Below are 9489 nucleotides of genomic sequence, written 5' to 3'. Positions count from 1 at the left end.
TCTATATGTTTGCCTATTGTTGGCATTTTAAAAACTCCTCCTGTGATTGTATGTCCTTTGACCAACTTCTCCCCATCTTCTCTCTCCACTAACCACCCAAACTCCTGGTAACCACCATTCTATTCTTTTCTTTTATGAGATCAGCTTTTTAAGATTCCACATGAGTGAAATTACATGGCATTTGTCTTTGTGTGCCTGTTTTTTTGTTTTTTTTTTTTCTTTACATGGAGTCTCACTCTGTCACCCAGGCTGGACTGCAGTGGTGCCATCTCAGCTCACTACAATCTCTGCCTCTCGGGTTCAAGCAATTCTTCAGCCTCAGCCTCCGCAGTAGCTAGGATTACAGGTGTGTGCCACCACACCCAGCTAATTTTTGTATTTTTAGTAGAGACAGGGTTTCACCATGTTGGCCAGGCTTGTTTCAAACTCCTGACCTCAAACAATCTGCCCGCCTCAGCATCCCAAAGTGCTGGGATTACAGGTGTGAGCACCACACCCAGCCTTGTTTTTTGAAGTAATTTCCTCTCTAGATTTTCTCACAACACATTTTCCCATTTTCCTTTGAACTGTCAAATGTATCCTTCTAAAACTCCTTCTCAGGCCTCTGACATGCCTCTTAAATATTAGGATTTCCCAATACTCTATCCTTCTCCTTCTGTTCCCTTTTTTTTCACCTTCCTTCCTGTCCCCTCCTTTCCTTCACTTCTATTATGCTACCCTTCATTATCCTTCTCTACTCTTCTTTGCTCTCTAAGAGTTGGTCTCATCTATACCCATTGTTTCAATTGTGACTCTCAAGTTTATATCAGCTACTCAGATCTCTCTTCTGAGATTAAGACTTATTATATACATTTGCTACTGCTCTGCACGAACAAGCCTCTTGTGCTTCTCAATATCAACACTTCAAAAACCAAACTCATCATTATTCAACTACCCTTCTCCTACCAGTTCTTCTAACTTATTTGCCAATTTCGATCATGGTACAGTCTTTTCTCAAAGCTTAGAAAATTGGGCTTATCCTTCCTCTCATATCTATCCAGTCAATAATTCTAATCAATTCTAAATTTTCTAAGCTATATGTGTCTCTCCATCTCCCTTGGTGCAGAGCATCATGTTTGCTCACCTTGATTACTGCAACAAGCAATAATTTTTCCTCCTGTGGATGAATAGCCTTATCCATTCTTCAAGTAAATTCTATACACTTCAGCCAACTGGCTTCCTAAACTATGAATCTTATCATGTCATTCTCAAGCTAGAAATTCTTCAAGGCCAATGTTCAAATTTCTTGCTATGAATTAGAAAGAATTTTATGATCTGTCACCTACTTACCTCTCCAGTCTCATCCCTGAAAATTTATCACCAGTCACCCTCACCCTCCCTAACCCTTATCTGATCAGCCAAAGTAAGCTACTTGCAGTTCGTTGAACAGACATTTGGTTGTACCATCCCTGTTCCAGGAGTACCCTCCCTGCCTGGTTAACACTTCATCCTTCAAGATTCAGCTCAGACATCACATTCTCAAGGAAGTGTGTTAGTTGCTGCTACTATGTAATCAAGTAACTATGTAAACCTCCTACATAAGCATTTACTCAGTTTATTATAATTTTTGTTTATTCATTTATCTCTTTCAATAAACTGCAAACTTCCTTGCCTACTAGGGGCCATGTGTTATTTATCTTCTTGCTTTCAGCTTCTAGCACTGGAGATGGTACATAGTATGTACTTGGCAAATGTTAAGTCAGTATCTGGAATGAGAGCTATAAGAGCAAAGACTCAACATGGCTTTCTAAATCTGGTTATTATAAATTTGAAGCATATCTATGCAAACGTAACAAGGGGATAATTCTTTATCTTGCTTCTCTTTCCATGCTTGTAAGAATTGAGACAATATTCTACATTGTCTGTATGGTTGGATTTCTTTTTTTTCTTGCTCTCTTTCTTGATTTTTTTCAAAAACATGCTTTCTATCATATTTCAGTCTCATACAGCTATTAGTTTGTGATTGTTAGAGACTTCTCAGATAAGAGTGATGGTAGAATAAAAATAAAATCCTGGTTTCTTAAGTCAAACTGTGACATGGGTTTGAATCCAAGTTCTGTAACTTGTTAGTCTTCAATCTTGCATGCATAATTTGTTTTCTTTTATTTAAAGTGATAAAATAGTCATAATACAACTTTTCCTATAGTGTTACTATAAATATCGATAAATTATTATACTATTATAGCATTGACAGCAGTTCAGTGTCCCAGGAACACCAGCAGCTGTAATTCTATCACAAAATGGAATTCTGTTTTTAAATAGAATATGTGAGGGGGAATAACAAATGTGAAACTCCTAGAGTGCAGGTGAAATCATATTTTTACATTTGCGTGTTTATTAGAGCACCAAGCTGTAGGTATATCATAATAAATAATCTGGAGTCTTCATTTTGATTTTTTCATATCTATATATTTTTGAATTCAGCACATTTATTGAAACTCATGTCAAATGTTTTACTAAGCATTATGGGAAGATGCAAAATAATTAAGACATTGCCCTATCATAAAAGAGCTTAAAAATCATTCCATAAGCTAGGAAAACTAAAAATAAAATCACTTGAAAATAAAAAGTCATGTTTACTGAGAATATTATTAAAACCAATTAGTAAATACTAGTAACTTTGAATATATAGCCAGAGTATCACCTTATATGAAACAGTAACCCATATTTCTGATAACTAAACATCAACTTAAACATGGAAGTATGTATTACATTTACTTTCTTTATGACCTCATCTAATATCTTGCTTTTCAATGACATTTTGTTGATTACTTCCAAATTTGTATTTCCAGTCTAGACTTCTCCCCTGAACCCCCAACTCACATATCCAACTCTCTACTTAACATCTCTGCTTGGATGTCTAATACATGACTAAAACTTAAAGTGCCCAACATTGAACACTGAATTTTCTAGCTTCAACATGGTCTTTTCCATATTAGGAAATAGAAACACTTCCATTTAACTGTTTTTCAGGCCAAAATTCTTAGTGTGATCCTTTTATTTTTCTTTCTGTTACTTATTCCTAACACTGAATCCACTGGCAAATCTTATTGGCCCTGCCCTTAGACTCTATCCAGAATTCAATCACATTTCACCACCTTGACTCTTAGCCTAAACCAGGGCATTATAGCTATAATATGGGTTACTGAAAATGGCCTCTTCCCTAGTCTCTCAGTTCCTCTATAATCTATTTTCCATACCATAGTAGCCAGAGATACTTTTGAATCATAAGTCAGATGCTATGCACCCCTTCCTCAAAGCCCTTGATGACTGTCTATCTTACTCAGAGTAAAAGTCAAGTCACATCTCCTGTAATGGCTAACAAGGTTCTATGTGATCTGAACCCACTACTTTTCTAACTCCATGCCCCCTTATGTATTGTGTTCTAGCTATACTTGACTCCCTTAAAGCTTCTTGAATTCACTAAGGACTCAGGGCCATTGTGCTTGCTCTTCTTTCTGCTTGCAACATTCTCCCCCAATATTTGCATGGCTTACTTCTTCATGTAGTTCAGGCCTTTGTTCAACTTTCACCATATCAGAGAGGCTCACCTTGTCTACCTTATATAAAGAGACACCCACCCTGGCAAGTCTCTCTCCTCCTTGCTTCATAGCACTTGTCCTTACCTATCCTGTATATTGATAGAAAATGTTTTTCTGCCTCTTCTTACTAGAACATAAGCCACAAAGGGCAGTGAGTATTCTCTCATGTTCATTGCTTTACCCACAGTGCCAAACCAGAACAATGCCTGATAAGCATGTAATAAATACAGATTGAATAAATTATTAAATCTTATTTAATTGCTATCAGTGGGAAACAAAAGCAAACAGCAAGTATGACTATTTCAGTACATTTTAATAGTATAACTCTGATACCAGTAAAACCATTTACTTATAATCAGTTAATCATGTTGCTGCTGATTTCTGTATTTTTAATATCCAGTTGCTGAACTTATCCAGATCTATGGGTTTTATTTGTGACATCTCATGTTCTTGTCAATTAAAATGACATTTTTGGAAAATAAATTTTCCTATTTGAGTTTGCAAATATTCATATTGCCTTTGTACTACTCTTTTGAGTTTCTAAATAATAGCCCCTCAGCTTCAAAGTTACTCTTAAAGTAGTATTTACCTTCTAGTCATCTGTAAAGCATTAATCTGTCATCGTGCTTTTTAAAAGCAAAGTATTATTTTTCTTTACTTTGCAGAAGGCAGGATATGTTTAACCAGTTCATCAAATTTCCATATGCTTTTCTGAAAGTCTTCCTACATATTGGAATAGGCTACTGGGTCTTCTTATAAGGTTACCTTTTAAAAATTATTAGTTTCAAATCGTGCCTTATTGGACTGCGTGTGTGTCTGTGTTTTGGGTGTGTGTCAGAAAATGATGGAGAGTCAAAGTAGGAATGTAGGACGGATTGTTATAAGTTTTATTAATTTAATGTTTTAGATCTTGGATGGTGAGATCGAGCTCATGCATTCCTCCCCTACCCTATCTATAGGAGGTACCTATCTTTCACACCTGAGGTTTGATGTTTACACTTATCTATAGAACTATGACATTGAGTTATGAACATTTGTTTAGATTGATAGCATTCTAGAATGCTCTAAAAGAAAGGCATCGGAGTTGGTCAATCCGGGGTTTTATTGTGTACTCCACATGTCTCTAGCTCTGTGATAACTGGCAAACTATTTAACATCTTTTGAGCTACTATGTAAACACCTATAAAATGGGAGTAATAATAGATATTTCATAGAGTTACTGTGAAGCTCAAATAAAAATATGTTTTCTAAGTATCTACTTACCAAGGAAGCTGATGAATTCTTATTGGGTGACAAATGAAATGAATGTTAACCATCATAAATCATGCTGCTATAAAGACACATGCACACGTATGTTTATTGCGGCACTATTCACAATAGCAAAGACTTGGAACCAACCCAAATGTCCAACAATGATAGACTGGATTAAGAAAATGTGACACATATATACCATGGAATACTATGCAGCCATAAAAAATGATGAGTTCATGTCCTTTGTAGGGACATGGATGAAATTGGAAATCATCATTCTCAGTAAACTATCGCAAGAACAAAAAACCAAACACCACATATTCTCACTCATAGGTGGGAATTGAACAATGAGATCACATGGACACAGGAAGGGGAACATCACACTCTGGGGACTGTTGTGGGGTGGGGGGAGTGGGGAGGGATAGCTTTAGGAGATATACCTAATGCTAAATGATGAGTTAATGGGTGCAGCACACCAGCATGGTACATGTATACATATGTAACTAACCAGCACATTATGCACATGTACCCTAAAACTTAAAGTATAATAATAATAAAAAAAACCATCACTGGCTACCAACATGGCACCATGAGGCAGCACCCACATCTTAAGGAGAGGCCCTTACAGCCACGCTTGAGATCACAGTCCTACCAGAAGTTTCAGATGTTCTGAAATGCATAATATTTTTGACAACATGAGTCATCTAGGAGAGTGCTGGCATAGGAGGGCTTCAGGAGGCATGTTTGAGGATTCTTTACTAATAATGTTGCTGCTTTTTCCTCCAATTTTGTGGTAATATAAATAAATCCTCCAAATTTCCCTTTAAATAGTTCTTTGCAGTCCAAGGCTAGCCTCAATCATAAACAGACTTTTTCTTGTGAGTTACCAGGATTCCTTTCTAACATTGACCTATGACAACATTCTTACTTGATTCACACTCCCTAAGTATTACCTTTTTAAAACCACTATTATGGAGATGGTCCACATTTCATATTATTTGAATGTATGAACTAATTTCCAAGCTAAGGTAATATCCAAGTAAATATTTTGTAATAATTTGAGAATGCTACAGTGCTAAGCATATCAGTGGATGCCAATAAATTCCTGTATGAATAGACTGCATGTCTATTTATTTGCAAATGTAGTTATGTATTAAAATACATATTGGTGCACTATCTGTATTATGCCAGGTATTACTCAAGCCCTCTCCCCTAGTCCATCATTAAATCACCAGCAAAATTATCTTTCCTAAATCTAAATCTTATTATTTATCTCCAGCCTAAACCCTCCATCAGTTCAGTATTACTATCAGGAAAATTTTCAAATGTACTATTATGACATAAAAGATGTATTTCCCTATTCTTTGCAACATAAACTTTATTGTCTTATGTATTATATTATCTATGTAGATTTAATATGTATCTATTAACACATATAAAATCTTAAAATCTTTACCAGTACCAGCAAGTAATATGTCCCCTTTTCTTTATTTCTATTACTGCAAATGTTGTTACTTTTGCCTAGAAATTTTCCTCTCTCTCTCTTTCTCTCTTTCTTTTCTTTCGACAGAGTTTTGCTCTTCTTGCCCAGGCTGGAGTGCAATGGCACAATGTTGGCTCACCACAACCTCTGCCTCCCGGGTTCAAGCAATTCTCCTGCCTCAGCCTCCTGAGTAGCTGGTATTACAGGCATGCACCACCACATGCAGCTAATTTTTTTTTATTTTTATTTTTTTAAGTAGAGACGGGGTTTCTCCATGTTGGTCAGGCTGGTCTCGAACTCCCGACCTCAGGTAATCTGCCTGCCTCAGCCTCCCAAAGTGCTGGGATTACAGGTGTGAGCTACTGCACCTGGCCTTTAATCTTTCTTAAAATCGGAGCTCACGATGTACCTCCTCAATCCTGTCTTCAGAAATAATCTTCTGTCCTCTGATGGCACCTAGTCATTCTCCCGTTAGCGTTCTTTTTATGCTGTATTATATTTTACGTTAAAGTGATGAAAGTAAAATATAGGAATGGAAGAAGGAAAAGGAGAGAAGGGTAGAGTGATAGGCTGCAATAGGGAAGAAAGAAAGGGAGGCGAAAGAAAGATAAAACGATGAAGAGAAGAAGATCCTCATATGAATCTTGGTGTCCAAAAAGATGATAGTCCTGTACTATTAATCTCAAAGTAGAGTACATGTAGTTCCATGACTACACTGATGAGCAAGGAGAATGGGAATCTACAGGATTGATTTGTTACTAATTCCTGGAATGTCAATTTTCCTTGAAGACTAAAGATATTTTATGGGTAATCATACAACTACATATCATTCAGGAGACTGTCGGACATGAAGGAATCATTATGATATTCAAATTAGTTTTATGCTTACCCAGGTTTTTGAAGTTAAGCTCACCAATCATTTTTCAAATCTTAGCCTATATGTTTACTCTCTTTTGATAAGGATAATTGTCTTTAAATTATTGCAGACAATGGTTTTATGTTAGTTTTCAACATAAAACATATTCATATTTTTTTCTACTCATGGTATCAAAGTATAAATAAACAACACATCAGTACAGAAAAATATATAGCTTGTAACTAATCCTTTAAAACCAGAATATCCAAATTCAATACAGATTCTTATTTTTACTTTAAAAAATCAAAGTTACACATTGGGGCTTGAACAACTATGTTTCTTCTTCTTATACAGATGTGACATATGTGATTTCTGATAAATAATATTCTACCAAACATTGTACTAAACCAAAGCAGACAGATGACCAGTAAAGCTGTTTACTATCTCCTACTCATGTTGAGCTAGGCTACTGAAACACCATCTTGATAGGAAAGATTTTGACAGGAAGAAGAAATCACGGAGTCCCTACCTACCCCAACAGAAAAATCTAACAAACTGGTTTATATGGAAAACATTTTCCACAATCATGCATAAACACACTTAACATGCTATAATAACAGAATATCTGTTGGTCTGCTTCCAGCACACAGTATACATTCATTGGTGCTCAATAAGATATAATTGAACACCAATATAGAAAGCATTTTTTTCTTCATAGCATTAACAATTAAAAAGCACATGGCATAGGATACTTTGATCTTTAAGTGGGTAATCATGGAAATTTCAAGATTATATTTACTAGGTTAGCCTGCATATTCATCTATATTTTTTTCAAAAATAATGGTTCGAAAAGACTTCCAGAAACAGTCCTGATACAGTTTCACTGTTTCTGTTGATGCCTACAGCCAAGACAAGCTGTGAACATGGGAGATTCGGAAATCTCAAGGCAGGCAGCTGGCTTGAGGAACACCCTAGATAAGTACTCCCAAATACTCAAAAGCCCCATTGAGGCTGAAGGACCGAAACTCTGACTCATATAAAAAAGAACTGTGAGTGCACAAAGAGATTCATGCAGAGCCTGCCGGGACAAGAAGAGTTGGTGATGGTAGATGTGTTGACATACCAACACATATACTGGGGGAAGGGCCCCGCTAGGTGGAATGCTTGACATGGGCTTGCTTCAGAGGAATCTGACTCAGAGCACCTGAAAGAGGTGTCTAGTTGGGGAGGGGAGGAATACTAGGGTTACTGAGCACTTGGGGAAGAGTACTAAGGTTATAAAATACAGAAAAGTGTTTCAGGAGAAACAGGTCTAGGAGTGTCAGATCATTTTGGTTTTGACCCATCAATACTTAACATGAATGAAGAGTTGCAGAACAGAGTCAGTCTATTTAAGATGTATTCTTCTGTGATAATTAGCTGAGCCTATTGGTCTACTGGGCCAGTGACGTCCAGAATGCTCCCATTCATTGCCTGGAGGCAGGAACTTAGTGCAGCAGATTGTTCTGGGAAGCTGGCATAGAAGATGATTTGCACGGCAAAGTCACCACTAAACCACTGCTTAAGTCCAGTCCCTGGCCTGTTTTTTCTGCTTTGTAGTCCAGAAATATTTCTTTAAAAGCCAGAAAAATCTGTAAATGTGAGCAGTGTGTTGAATATGTCACCAGCCACTTCATCCTTATGGTGCTGTAATGTTGCTGTGAAAACTTCCATGTTAAATCCAGGAATCCTCTCCAGCAGCTGTTCTATATACTTTCCTACCAAAGAAATATATTCATTAAAAATAGGCATGAAGTTGAGTTTATTTTCTTCTGCATCTGCAAACTCTCAGTAGTACTTGTCCATGAAATTTCTCTAATAACTAGAACTTGTCATCTTTGATAATATCCTCTAAATATCCTATCACAGCATCAAATTCTGCATTAGAGGTTAAGTACAGTGCAAAGCTCTCTTCATCTAAGGAGGCCACTGTTGCTGCCCTACCCACCAGGTGGGCCAGGGGCTGTTGGGCACCCATCCTGCCCTGGCTCAGGCCTGGGCCCAGGCTCTGCTCTGTTCTCCAAAGCCTCAACCTGGCTGGCTGGCCACTGAGGCCACTGTCCACTCACAACCCAGCTAGGTCAGCACCTGCGGGAGAGGCCCAACCTTGGGCTCCCCAGCTGCCACCATGCATAGGTTGGCATGCACAGCAGCCACTGCCACTGTGGGTCCAAACATCCCATATTCATACATTTTTAAAGGAATAAAATACCATAAAAAGAGGAATGAAAGGATATATCAGAGGAGAAAAAGAGCTGCTCTCAGATAATTAATTGGAG

General features: G+C 37.3%; 1 pseudogene; it reads right to left on the bottom strand.

Moving 5' to 3' along the window:
- Positions 1-8658: 8658 nt before the first annotated feature.
- On the bottom strand, positions 8659-9188 carry LOC100613208 (ADP-ribosylation factor-like protein 2-binding protein; annotated as a pseudogene).
- Between the last annotated feature and the right edge of the window lie 301 nt (positions 9189-9489).

This window comes from Pan troglodytes, chromosome 4 (genome assembly GCF_028858775.2).
Source record: "Pan troglodytes isolate AG18354 chromosome 4, NHGRI_mPanTro3-v2.0_pri, whole genome shotgun sequence".
Classification (NCBI taxonomy): domain Eukaryota; kingdom Metazoa; phylum Chordata; class Mammalia; order Primates; family Hominidae; genus Pan; species Pan troglodytes.
Note: the sequence above shows the minus strand (reverse complement) of the source record. Positions and strands in the feature narration are given on the sequence as shown.